The sequence below is a fragment of the Sciurus vulgaris genome (assembly GCF_902686455.1).
Source record: "Sciurus vulgaris genome assembly, chromosome: 8".
Taxonomy (NCBI): Eukaryota; Metazoa; Chordata; class Mammalia; order Rodentia; family Sciuridae; genus Sciurus; species Sciurus vulgaris.
The window spans coordinates 123,236,018-123,250,351 of NC_136468.1; the positions used below are offsets into that span (position 1 = coordinate 123,236,018).

At 36.7% G+C, this 14,334-nt stretch overlaps 1 protein-coding gene and 1 long non-coding RNA gene across 2 annotated transcripts in view; both read left to right on the plus strand.

Moving 5' to 3' along the window:
• Positions 1-14,334, plus strand: part of MAPK1 (mitogen-activated protein kinase 1) — a 102,018-nt gene that overhangs the window by 34,981 nt on the left and 52,703 nt on the right. The window lies entirely within an intron of this gene.
• LOC306668626 lies at positions 899-4,601 on the plus strand. Its single transcript, XR_013765917.1, has 2 exons — positions 899-2,325; positions 2,402-4,601. It is a non-coding gene; the product is annotated as an uncharacterized lncRNA (long non-coding RNA).

Here is a 14,334-nt window from a genome sequence, read left to right on the forward strand (position 1 = left end):
TAAGAGACTTGCATTTCTTCACTCTAAAATGTTTCAGTGATGAAGACCACTGTCTGAACCTCTCACCCTTGGACTTGACTCTGGGGGTACAGCTTACAAAAGCATATAAAGTTTGCTCTTATGAAGTAGATCATTCTTTTTTCATACATTAGCTCCCTGTTTTCCTCCCCTCTTTGCCCAGTGGTTGACTTGGTTTTCACAGTCAACTTGACCTTTTTGGCCCTGCTGTGGATTCTGTTGGCTAACCTCTTGGTTCTAGCCAGGTTCAGAGTTGCATTATCTTTCTACTTCTACTGTAGAATTTGGTTTATTTTTGTCGTGCTCTTCCTCACAGGCTGCTGATATAAACGGGAGAAAAATAATTTGCTTGTCTCACTTGGTTCCCTTTCTTACCTCCCCTTGTATGGATTGCCTTTATATCTTGTGCTTTCATGTCTGCTCTCCCATTCCCACATGCTATTTATAGCCTCTTTCATAGGAGATAGATTTTGGCTTATCCTGAAGAAAAAGATTGAAATAACCAGAACTCTTCCATATGAGAGCCTACTTTGGGAAGCAATATATCTTCTGTGTCATCATGATCAGTTTGATGGATTATTTTTGTCCTTACATAAGTTTGCCTTCACTTCTTTTCTTTTGACTTGTCAGTCTGACTTTGGTTCATCACTACCAAGAGGGATATGTGGTGAAGGATTGATTGTTGGTGCTTATATGGTTATAGTGGTTTAGAACATGGGCTTTGGAGGGCAGTACATCTGGATTTGAGTCCCATTTCTGTTAGCTACTAGTTAGGTAATCAGGGACAAGTTAATTGACCCCCTCCTCTGCTTCAGTTTGTTCATATGTAAAATAGATGTTATACTTCATAGAGTCGTGATGAAGATATATATATATGTTTTTACTCTACTTGCAGTTCAGAGGCATATCGGGCTACCTGTGCTGCTGTCTTTAAATAGTTGGGACAGGAAGAGACTTGATGCTCTTAGTCTTTGTTTATATTACTTCTAGCTGTTCACGTAGCTCACTGCTAGACAGGTTCACCTGAATTTTACTAAAATTCTTGTCCAGTGAAGGTATAATAAGGAGGAAGGAAATGTAGGGGAATGATCAAGAAGAGGGTAGCTTATGGGCTTCACAAGGTCCCCCCTTCCAGCTGGGCACAGTGGCACATGCCTGTGATCCCAGCAACTCGGGAGGTACCTCCTTCCTTTCTCATTACAAGTACAAAACAAAAATTACAAAGATATCTCTATTATTAAATAACTAAGAAACAAAAAAAAAATTACCTCTAAATAGTAGTGCTTTAGATTAGAGAGTTTGTATTGTAAAGACTGCTGAGTCTGATTTTATACTATCCTAGCATGCTTCAAATAAAGCTGGATGGTATAGATTTTTAGGATGATTGATGGCCACAGTACTAAATCCTGATAGGGAATGTTTGATATGATAAAATAGACAATATTTCCTGTTCATAAGGAGAGAAATATTAGTTTTTTTATGCTTCTTCCTTTAATAATTTGTGTACTTCAGTCCACCAGAAATTTGGAGAGGCTGTAGTTATAGCTCAATGGTCGAGCTTGCCTAGCATGCATGAGGCTCTGGGTTTGATTCTCAGCACCACATAGAAATAAATAAATAAATAAAGGTCTATGAACAACTAAAAAAAATATATTAAAAAAGTATGTAGGGGCTTGGGGGATAGCTCAGTCGGTAGAGTGCTCGCCTTGTAAGCACAAGGCCCCGGGTTCGATCCCCAGCACCCCCCCCCCCCAAAAAAAAAAAAAAAGTATGTGGAACCATTACTGAATATAAGTCACTACAGTTCTTCTCTTCCTATGCCTGTATACATGCATACATATGCATAACTGAATGTGGGTTATTTTTTCACTTTGTATATACATACTGTTTTTTGTTTTGAACTTCCATGTTCAGAAAGAAGCCTGAACATGGAATATTAGAATCTTCTTTTTAGTATGTAGGCCAGCACTATCAGAGCATATTTGAAGAGCATGGCTGGTTCAAGACTAAAACTGAGATCTCCTAATTTGAGGTCTGGTATTCTTTTCTGATATTACTTTGTTTTTAGAGTATTGCATGGGAAATTACTAAATAATAATGATTTTTAAAAGACCATACTGCTTTTTTTTTTTTTTAATGTTTTTGAAGATCTGTTGTCTTTCAGGCTGTACATTGGTTACCTTTGTAATCTCACAACCTTGAGCGTCCCTCATTTTTTAGCCAAGCAAATGATTACTTGGAGATGTTTGTTCAATCTGTTATGTCTCAGCTAGTGAGGGATAGGGCCAGAATTGAAACCTTGACAGGGTCTTTAATCTCTATTTTTTTTACTGGAGAGATTGAAAAATGCATAGGTAGCCAACAAAATTTGTTTATGCTCTAGGCTCTCGACCAGTTTTACTGGAGAGATTGCATATGTGACAGTGACATCAAATTTTTAGCCATGAGACCTACATGGTATTGGGGCATTTACTCTTAAAATATAAAATTATAAGTAAGTACAAAGCATTGACTAGCATTGGTTTTATAGCCAAAATGACTTTAGACTTACTTTTATTTGCTCATTTAATGGTTTGTACCCTCTTTAAAAAAAATAAAAAAAACTTTTGTACCAGCTTTTTTTCTTACCTAGTGAATTATAAATAAGAGAACCAAGTTAAACAGTGAGTACATTTTTTTTAAAAAAGTCATTAGTATTATCTACCTGCTTATTTTTGGAACATTAATTTGGATCAGTCTAACTTACTTAGCATCTGAAGACAAGTTAATTTTTATCTGTGAAACGAAGTACTGTAGTTTTGTGTGCAGATAATTAAAGTTCACCAAAATGGGTAGCTTAGAGAACAGCTTAATAGCTTCCTCTAAAAATAACCCATTCACAGTTGATAGGTAGCATTTTAGTTGCCTAACAACATATACAGTATGTACTGCTTGTACATGATAACATACCCACTTTATTTAGACAAACTTTATTATCCACAGATATTATCGATCCTCTCCTATGAGATGACTGCTTAGGAGAATGGGAAGAATACCTGAACATACCAGAAATTTTATATCAAAACCTTAGAAATGACTGTTGGAAGCTGGGCATTCATCCTTGTGATACTACCATTACTCAAAACCTGTTTGGAACATTTCCCTTGGAATAGCCTTCAATACGAGCTTATGAAGCATGAAAAGAAATCAATCCCACAATTTTGTAGCATGCTCAAAAAAACTTTTAAATTACCTTTTGAGGTATAATTTATATTCAATAAAATGCATCTTTTAGGGCTGGGGATTTAACTCAGTGGTAGTGTGTGTGCTCAGTATGCATGAGGCTCTGGGTTCAGTCCACTAACCCCAAAAAGGTGGGGGTGGCAAAACGTATCTTTTCTGGTGTATAGTTAAGTGAAATCTTGACAAATGGACATACTTATAACTGTCACCATGATGAATAGAAAGCATTCACATCACCTCCAGAAGGCGCTCTCTGTCCCTTTGCATTCCCTGTGTACCTCAGACAACCACAGATCAACTTTCTATCACTAAGATTATCTTCAGCTTTTCCAGCATTTCATATAAATGGAAAATGTACTCTCTTTGTCTTCTTTCACTTGGCATAGTGTTTTTCAGATTCATCCTTGTTATTGCACCTATCAGTAGTGTTTCCCTTTTATTGCTGAATTCTGTCCCATTGGATAAATGTACCAGTTTATTTACCCTTTACTTTTTGGTGGACATTTGGGTTGTTTCCACTTTGGGAACTATTAAGAATAAAGCACATACAAACGTTGGCATACAAATCTTTATGAGCATATAGTTTGATTTCTCTGAAGTAAATACTTAGGATTGAAATCAATCCTGGGTTGTGTGGTAGATGTATTTAATTTTTTCAGAAACTGTCCAACTCTTTTTCATAATGGTTTTCCATTTTGCAGTCCCAGCTCCAGTAGGAGAGTTCTAGCTTTTCTGCATTCTGACAAGCACCTGCTATGGTCAGTCTTTTATTTTAGCCATTGTAGATGTGGGTTTAGTTTGTATTTTCTTTGTTTATTATCACACAGAAAGTGTGTATTCTTCTGCCTATTTTTAATGTTGAGTTGTCCACTTTCTTAAGTCATAAGAGTTTTCGTATCTTCTTAAATTGCTATGTATTACAAATTTGTTTCTTCCATCTGCACAACTCATTTTTGACCCTGATGGCAGGGTCTTAAATGCCATTCCACAGCAGCCTTTCCTTTTCTATCTTTGGTATCTCCTGCCTCCACTGTCATCAATCTTGTACACTCCAAAGGCTTTACCACTCCCATCAAAGGTGTAGTTTTTCTTTTTTAAAATTCTTTACTAACTTGAGAGTGTTGCTGGTTCATAGCACCCTTGGGTCTGGGATACTAATTGTCTTGCAGTGGATATGATTTTACACAATGAACTGACCAGCTAAAAATGCCAGTTCTGTTTGTTGCTTAATCCAGGGCACTCTGTTACCTCTTACTGATACTATTACAGTGCTTCAATTTCCTTTTTTTTTTTTTTTTTTTTTTTTTTACAGTCCCTATCTAAGCTGAAGAATTCATTTAAAAATAAAAGTACTTTTATCCCTAACTCAAAATAGAAGCACACTAACGACAAATCTTAAACCCTTAGCATAATTGCCAGGTACTGCCTATTTCTTCATCCTCATCAGGAACCATGCTTTCTGCTTGGTACACTCTAGCAACCATGGCCTTCTCACAGATCCACAAGTACTCCACATTCCCTGTTTGTAGAATATTTAACTTGCTTCCTCTGGCATCCCTCAGCTTGGCTAATTCCTGCTCATTCTTCAGGTCCCTCCCTGTTTAAATGCCCCTCTAATTTCTCTAAGAAGAAAGAGCCTTCTCTAAACCACTAACTTAAACCAACTTCTCTAGTTGTCCCTAATGGTGTTAGCCATATTATTTGCATTTTCCTTAGCATCCATCATAACATAATATAGTTACATGTTAGTGTGTTAATATGTATTAATAACTATGTCTCTGTATCTCCCTTATTTTATATAAAATTATGAGGCCACGGAGTTTTCTGTTTTCATTGCTGTCCTCAGTGCATTTTTATGTATTATGTTAATGCCCTAAATTGTAAGATCAAGCAGCAGATCTAACTACTAGTAGGGAATGTTGTAAGTATTCTGAAAATTACTGCTAGAGAAAATTGTAGACTTCTCCCCATCTTTACTCTGACTTAACCTTTTGCCCTTTCCCTAGACAGGTTATGAACACCAGCCATATTGAACTGTCCAGCTCTTGTACTCAGCCTTCCATTCTTTAGCACCTGCAGGTTTTTCTCATGAGGTATGTGTTGAAATCTTGCAGGGCATGGTGGCACATCCTTAAAATCCCCGCTAATTGAGAGTCTGAGGCAGAAGGATCTCAAGGTAAAAACCATCACACCATTTCAAAGTACAATTTAGGAAAGAACTGGTAATTTAGTTCAGTGATAGAGCACATGCCTAGCAGGTACAAGAACATGGGTTCCATCCTGGTGTCCCCCAACCCTCAAATTCTGCCTGCATTTGAGCCATCTTTAAAATACTACATTCTGAAAGAGGTCCATACATATAAACATAAAACAGTGCCTAGTACATAAGCAGCACTCAGTAAACTGTACCTATTACTAGCCAGGCATAGTTGTGCACACCTGTAGTCCAAGCTGTTTAGGAACCTGAGGAGGATAACAAGTTTGAGGATATAACTCAGTGATAAAGTGCTTGCCTATCATGTGTGAGGCCCTGGGTTCAATCCTTAGTACTATACCAAAAAAAAAAAAAAGAGTGACTATCACCAAATAAGAATTTTTCATAAAAATTTTTTTTTCAGTAATATATCAGTTTTATGTGAGAGCACAATGAGAAATGACCAGGACATTTTTTGTTCTTTATACATAGTTCCAAAAAAATTTAAAAAAATAAATAAATAAAAAAAAATAAAAAAAACATCAATCTACAGAAGTCCTTATTAGGTATGATAGGTTTTAAGTAGTTTGTTTTTTTGTGTTTTGCTGTGCTGGGGATGGAATGCAGGGCTTTTGTACCATGAAGTTGTACCTCCAACCCTATCAATCAGTTTTGGTAAGATAAAACCCTCAAACGCCTAAGAATTCTTTGTCCTTCACATTTTTAATGTATATTATTTGCTGCTGAGTACACATTTGACTCATACAAAATACACCAAAAATAAGAGTCTGTATGTAGGAGAAATAAGATTTGAAAGTGCTACATTAACTGTGTAACAGTTGTTGCATTCTACATGGTAGTAAATATAGCATTGAAAAGAGACATGTTGTAGGAATAGGTGGCATGAAAAGTCCTCAGTGTGAGCCTGTGTGTGGAGATGGCTACTCAGCCTGCATGACCATAGACAGATTGTGTAAGAACACAGTATTTGAAGTACAGCTGGAAGAATCATGTTGGCTCACTGCCTCATGAGCTTGTGTAGGCTCTACCTACAATGGAGAAGGGTTTTAGTGGTTTACTTTCAGAGCCAGGGACAGATCCAAATACATGTAGATAAAAGCAAGTAAATTCAAAGATGATGGAATAGGAATTAACATGAGAAATGAGCTAAGTAGACTGGGAGTATAATTCAGTGGTAGAGCACTGGCCTAGCATTCCAGGGGTCCTCTGTTCAATCCCCAGCACTGCCAAAAAAAGAAGAAAGAGAATGAACAAAGAAATACATCAGAGAGAGGAATTGTACCACAAAAGTAAATCTATTCAGATGAATTAAGTCTTAAGAATAAAGTTTAGTTCCTTTAAATTACAAAAGGCACAGTGTTTATCCGGCAATTTAGAAGAGGCCATTTTTCTTCCACATACTATATATTTTTTTTCCAAACGGGACTGCTTCTGTCAGTCTCCCTGGCAAATATGGTAGTAGATTTGAAATGATTCTTATGTTTCTCAAAAAAGTAGGTGATATGCTGGCAGACAGCGGGTGATCATGGTGGACAAATGGGGTAAACAGCAGGGGATTGGTGAGCAGCAATGACTGCCTCACAGAAAAACAGTATTTCTTCTCATGATTCTTATGTTTCTCAGAGCCCAGAATGTGAAAAAGTATTCCTACATGTCCAAGTGGAAATCTGAAAATATTTTTTTTTCTCTTATAATCTAAGAGATAAATGACATTAGGATCTGAAACTGGTCTGGGCTAATACTTCATTGTCAAAGTTCTCAGTCTGTTTGATGAAAGTTACTTTCACTAACATCTGTTACTTAGTTTTAAAACCAGAGTTGAAACAGCACTTATACACTTATATATTTGTTTTTTCCTTGATAGTAGAACTTTTATATAAGTATTTACTTTCCCTTAAATTTTGTATATGTGAAGATACTTAAAATTCCAGTTAAGTGTAGCTTAAGCTTGCCTACCGCCAGTTCCCACCCCATTTAAGTATTAGATTTGGGATAGTTTCTATTGCTGTGTCTTAGTTTGACAAGTTTTTGATCAGTGTATAATCTGTTGCTAATTTCAACCATTGTATGTTCATCTCTAGAAATTTTAGTTGGACTTTTTAAAGTGTTTTTCATTTCTCTCATGTTCAGGCTCCCCTATATATTTTTTAATGAATGGAATAAATTTAGAGCAGCTCTTTTACTTATTTATTTATTTATTTAGGTTGGTACTGGAGATTGAACTAAGGGCAAGCAGGTACTCTACCTCTGAACTACATTTTTTTTTTTTTTTTTTTTTTTTTTGGCAGTGCCGGAAATTGAACCTGGGGCCTTGTACTTGCGAGGCAAGCACACAATTGAGCTATATCCCCAGCCCTTTCTTTTCTTTCCTTCCCTTCCTTAAGACAGGGTCTCACTGAGTTGCCTTGAACTTGCAAACCCGTCTCAGCCTTCCAAATAGCTGGAATTACTGGTATGCATTACTACGTCCAACTTGTCTTAATATTCTTTTCTACTAAGTCTGTTATCTCTGTTATTTCTGGGTTGGTTTGTGGGATTTTGGGTGAATTTTTCTCTTCATTATAGATCATATTTTTGTACTTTTGGAATACTAGTACATTTTGATGGGATGCAGTCATTAACTTTACATTATCAGATGCTAGTTATTTTGGTATTCCTTTAAATATTTTTGGACTTTTTTTTCCCTCTGGGAAGCAGTTGTCTGAAAACAGTTTGATCCTTTTAAGACTTGGATTTTACACATGCTTAGGCATGTCTAAAATAGCTATTGATGAAACTAATTTGATCCTATTACGGAGGCAGTACCTTTCTAAGTTATTAACTTTCTAAGGATTCGATTTGATGCTCTGTGTTAGGGTGACTGATAGAGATGAAGTCCAAGGCTAGATTATTCCCAGCCTTATTCCACTTGTTCCTTTCCTATTGCTCTTTGCTCAGCCTTGGAATTTCATTGTGCATGTGCTCTGATGAGACTCTGGGAATTCCATGCAGATCTTCCCAGCTCTTTCTGTGATGCTCTCATCTCTCCAGTACTCTGCCCCACAAATTCTGACTGACTTGGGCTCTCAAACCCCAAATTCTGTCCTTGGCTCAAGGAAAATGCCATTTGAGTTTTCCTATTCTACATTGCAGTCTGAAAATCCTCCAGCTGGATTAGTCACAGACCTCACCTTCCTGTCCTGTGCTGCCTTTTACAGTATCAGAAAAGTGTACACACACACATACACACATATGTATATGTATGTTTGGTTTGGGGATGGTTTTTTGTTTTTGCTTTATAAATTGTATAAGACAGGAGAGTGAATTTTTTTCCATGATGGCTAAAAGCAGAAGCCTTTGAAAGTATTTAGAACTTTAGAAACTCCTTTAAAAACCTAAATTGTTAAAAAAAAAAACAAAAAAAAAAACTCAAGTTATTTTCTTATTTTAAGCCTTTTTGTCTTATATAACCTACACTGTATTGGCTATTTTCCCTTCCATTGGAATAAATTTAAGTCCGTTATCCCAGCATCCTAGTTTATTTTATGAACTGCCTCTTATAAATATTTTTAAACTATAGTATCTTTGGACTTATTTTAGTGAGTACACAAAGACCTGTTATTAATCCTACATCATGTAGGATTAATCCTTAGGTTTGATAATGAAGGTTTTGTTCTTTTAGATCATGCTGCAGTAAATATCTCTAATTTTAAGGATGTTCAAAGGGAGAAAGGCAAATGGGATGATGTCTTATTTATTTCAGTTTGCAGAGTATTTAGGCAATAGGAAGTATTAGGTAAATATTAAACAATATGAGCTGGAAACAGTGGCCCATGCCTATAATCCCAGCTGCTCAGGAAACTGAGGCAGGAGGAGGATTGCAAGTTCCAGGCCAACCTGAGCAACTTGGCAAGACCCTGTCTCAAAAAATACAAAGGACTAGGAAACTAGGGATGTAGGTCTGTGGTAGCACACCCCTGGATTCAATCCCCCGTACCACCCACCCACCAAAAATCAAGTAATAAGTAGGATTTAACTTTTAAAAGTCAAAAAGGTAAAGTTTTCAGTGAGATTTTTAGGAATATTATTATTCTATCAAATTCACCTGCATTTTTATACTTTAAAATAGCTAACTGTGAAATTATTTATTCTAGTTATTCAGCTAAACCCTAATTATCTACATGCTAATTATTTCATCAGCTTTAGAGGTATCGTTTTGTAGACTACCTTTTTAAATTAAAATTTTAGGTTCTAATAATTTTAGATTTATAGGAAAGTTGCAGATAATGTGGAAGGTCCCCATATGCCTCTCCTTCAGTTTGTTTCCCTTGACGTTAGATTTAACATTACTGTAGAATATTTATCAAAGAAGCCTACACTAGTATGTTGTTATTAGCTAAACTTCAGACTTTATTCAGATTTCACCAGTTTTCCCACAGATGTCCTATTTTCTGTTCCAGAATCATATCTGGATGTCACATGCATTTAGTTGGCACGTCTACTTAGCCTCTTCTGATCTGTGACAGTTTTTTTTTACCTTGACAGTTTTATGGAGTCAGAGTATTAGTTAGATATTTTATAGAATGCCCCTCAGTTTGGGTCGTGTGATGTTTTTCTCACTTTAGCTGGGTTATGTGTTTGGGGAAGAATATTACAAGGTGAAATGCCCTTTGTATCTCATATTGCAGGGGTCACTTGGTTGAGGTAGTATCTACTAGGTTTCTCCACTTCATAGTAACTGTGTTTTCCCTTTCAAAACTATTTCACAGGGGCTGTGATTGTGGCTCAGTGGCAGAGTGCTTACATAGCATGTGTGAGGCACTAGATTCAATTGTCAGCACCACATATAAATAAATAAAGGTCCTTTGCAAAAAACAAAAAGCAAACAAATATTCCATGGAAACAAGTCACTAAGACCAGCTGTCCCTAAGGTGTGGGGGTCAGGCCCAAGATTACATTTGAAATATCCTTAGCCACTGAGAAAGACTTGTGGCCTGGGCTTATTGTTATTTTGAGTATCATGGGTTTCCAGAGGCAGGCAGCTAGGACAGGTAGAAGCCAAGTTGTCAAGAACTGTGGCCAGTAGTTTGTTTTTTAATAGCATTTGGACTTCCTTACATGATTTTGTTAAGAAATCTACTGTAAGGCATTATAAGCATAGTTTTCTTTCCCCCCATAAATTTGGTTACAACTGCTGTAAAGAATTGAGCAAGTCAAAACATATAGTTCTGCCCTTGAGGAATTTTGTGTAATTGGAGACGATTTGAACCGGACCCAGTTAGGAAACATGAAGTTTGTAAAATGCAATCTGCCTTGGGCCCCCTTATCCACAACTATAACCCATACTGTCACTGTGAGTTAGCTAAATTAAGGACTTCTTGCCTCCAGAGTACACTGCTGTCCCCCTTCCATTCTTTTAACAAATTGCTACCTAAGAGAACTTTATAAAAATTAAAATATTGCCATGCTTAAACTCTGCTTAACATTCTTTGGTAGATTCCCAAGATAAAATTGTAGGCATCTAAATATGTCCTGATCCTTACTTACATCTCCAAGTTCAACCCTTGCCATGCTCCCCAGTGTATCAGAGTCTCTGTAAGTGCTCTATGCCCCACGTTTCCATGGTACTCTGCACCTTTGCACATGTGTCTCCTTTTCCTGGCATTGACTACTTTCTTATCCCCCTGGTTTGCTTTGGGAGCCTTCTTTTACCCCATCTAGCCCCCTAACCTTGACCCACCCACTGCCATCATAACACCCTGTGCCTCTTTCCCTTGTTTACTGGAATTTCCTGTTGTTTCCCCCTCCTTGCCTGTCACTTTTTTTTTTAAGTCAACTGTTCTCTTTATACTCTTATCCCTCTTCCCGTTCATTTTCTTACTTAGGCCATGTTGTTACAGGATTCAGTGAGTGTTTTCCAGTTCTTACCTTCTTGATCTCTCCTATTTGAAATACTTTCCTTCTTTGACCTCAGAAATGGCACACTTTCCTGTTCTTGCTGTGTGGTTCAAAGCATATGGACTCTGGAGCTGAACAAGGGGTCTCAGTCCATTATTCATTCATTTTTTTCCTTTTCTCTCTTTAAAAGTTTTCTTTTTCTCTTAACTGCTCAGGAGACCTCTTTTCCTGCTATCATTTCACCTCAACAGTTTTTTCTTCTAAGGATTCCCTATCTTGATCTCTCCTTAAGCTTCTGGAAAAACAGAATCATCATCTCTTTCATCTGAATCACTCACAGACATCCTTAGATGTCTAAATCAGAATGTTAAAACTTGACCCTCAAGTCCCATCTTCATTTTGCACCTCCTAGACCCAGGCCTGCCCCTCATGTTTGCAAGGCCTTGGACAAGGATACAAATGGAGCCCACATGTCATTAAAGTCAAGCTAAGAAACACTAAATAGAATATTCTTTCCTCCTACCATAATAGAAATATCTTCTTAATGACCTGGAATGTCACAAATAGAAAATTCTCAGGCTTCTTAGAGTTCTGTGCTTTCATTTTCAGGAGAGCAAGCCTCCAACACAACCCTTTACTCTTCTGAGCCACAGTAATATCTCCCACTGTGAGCTTAAGTGTGTATGCATAGGATCTGCCAGTCTGCACAGTTCATGTGCAGTGCATACCTGTGAACACCTGCTAATTGGCCACCTCTTGGGTGCACAGATTGGAGGGACATTCTGCTCTCAGGAGAGCTGCTGGGCATAAGAAATCTACTGCAGTTCTTGGTGCAAGGAAATCCGGGGCTCATGAGAAGGGCATGGTCTGGTGAGGGCCAGTTGTTGCCACAAAATGTCCTAGTCACATCCCATCCATGTATTTCTTCTTGCTTTTCTTTGTGCCCTTGCTTTTATATCCTTTAGGATATGGTTTATATAAACTTCAGTCATCATTTAATTCTTACCCTTATTTGGAATTACTCTGCCCAGATTCTTCTTGAGTTTCAGAAGTACTTTTACTATGCTAAAAGTGTTATATTATGTGTTCCTATCGCCTTTCCTCACTGAATTGCAGGTTCTCAAGCAGGATCATTATTTCATTGTGCCTCCAATCCTAACATAAATTCTTAAAGATGGGAAGTGCTTAACATATGTGACTTGAATTCACCACAACTCTGGCGTCATTCTCCTGTTGTTGTGGTAACCCTATCAAAACAGGAAATGAAGTTAGTTTAACATGACTTGTTCATAATTGACTACTCATGCTGGTTCCCTTTATTTCCCTAAGTGATCACAAAACATGTTAAATACTCCAGAATTCTGTGTACTTTTACTTATGTATTTACTGGTCATTATGTTTCTGGAATCTGTTCCCACCCATCTTGACCCTGGAATGGACCATGTGTCCAAAGAGCCCTGGTTCCTTCCTTTCTTAATTTTTTTGGGGGTGGGGGTGTTGTTGCTTTTTTTAAATTACTATATTAGGGAGGGATATGCAATATATTGCATATACTTAAAGTATAAAATTTGATAAGCTTTGACACACCCATGAAACCAGGACAATGAACATATCCATCACCTCCAGAAGTTACCAGTATCCATGTGTAATCCCCTCCCCTGCAGCCCCAGATAACCCAAATGATCTTTCTGTTCCTGTATTAGTTTATATTTTATATAAATGAAAGCACTTTTCTCTTGATTTGGCTTCACTCAGAATAACTTATTTTGAGATTCATCTTTTTATATCAAAAGTTTGTTTCCTTTTGTCAAATAGTAGGAATCTTCTCTAAGAATTGATATATATCTCCAACCTCCAACCTTGACCACTTCCCATTCCCCAGGACTTAGGGGTCTTAGGGTAGGAATCATCTGGGACTTGAAGTTGTATTCATTTAAGATGATTGGGTATTTTTCAGTATCTTGAACTCAAGGGCAGGGTATTATCTATAATCTTCATATCCTAATGTTAGAATAGTCCTCTTTTCACAATGCTTGGTAAATTCTTTGCTCAAGTGAGAATGAGGTTAAATAAAGAAATTTTGTACTGCCTTGAAATAATTGTCCTTTTAAAATATTTTTATGTTGGTCAGGAATTCCAAAATAATTGTTTCCTCTTTAAAGGGTATTCTATAGTAATTCTTTTTTTTTTTTTTTTTTTTACTTAAAAAAACTTGTCAAAAAAATTTTGTACTTTAGTGTTTGAAGAAGTTCATAGTGGATCTTTAATCAAAATAATATATAGGGCTGGAGTTGTGGCTCAGTGGTAATGTGCTTCCCTAGCATGTGTGAGGCACTGGGTTCAATTCTCAGCCCCACATATAAATAAATGAATAAAATAAAGGTCTATTATCTAAAAAAATTTTTTTTTAAATAATATGTAGTATGAACTATTTTTGCACCCTTCCCTATCCCTTTGTGCCCCACTTCTGCCTAGCATCCTATTCTTCCCCTCATAAGTACTCATACTACTTCCTTATGTATCTTTTCAGTTTAATGCAAATACTATTTTTTTTTTTTTAACTTTTAATTCTTTATTAGGAAAAGGATAGCATACGAGCCACTGATGTAGACCTTGCTTTTTTTTGTTTTATTTTTTTGTTCTGTTTAGGGGAGTTTTGTTTGTTGGTTTGTTTTTGGCTTAATCTTTCTACATCATTTTTTGTTTTTTAACCTCTAGAGTATTCAGTTGTATGGAAAACCAATTCCCTATTGGTGGGATTTTTTTTAATTGAACTTTATTGTGGGATAATTATAAATTCACAGAGTTGTAAGAAGTAATACATAGATCCCAGTTCCCCCCAGTAGCAATATCTTGCATCACTATAGTTCAGTATTGCAACAGACAGATGAACATTAATGCAATTCACAGAGCTCATTCGTATGTTTTATAGGCACTCATGTGTGTATATATGATTATTTAGTTCTGTACAATTTTTATCACATGTAGATTCATGTAGCCAC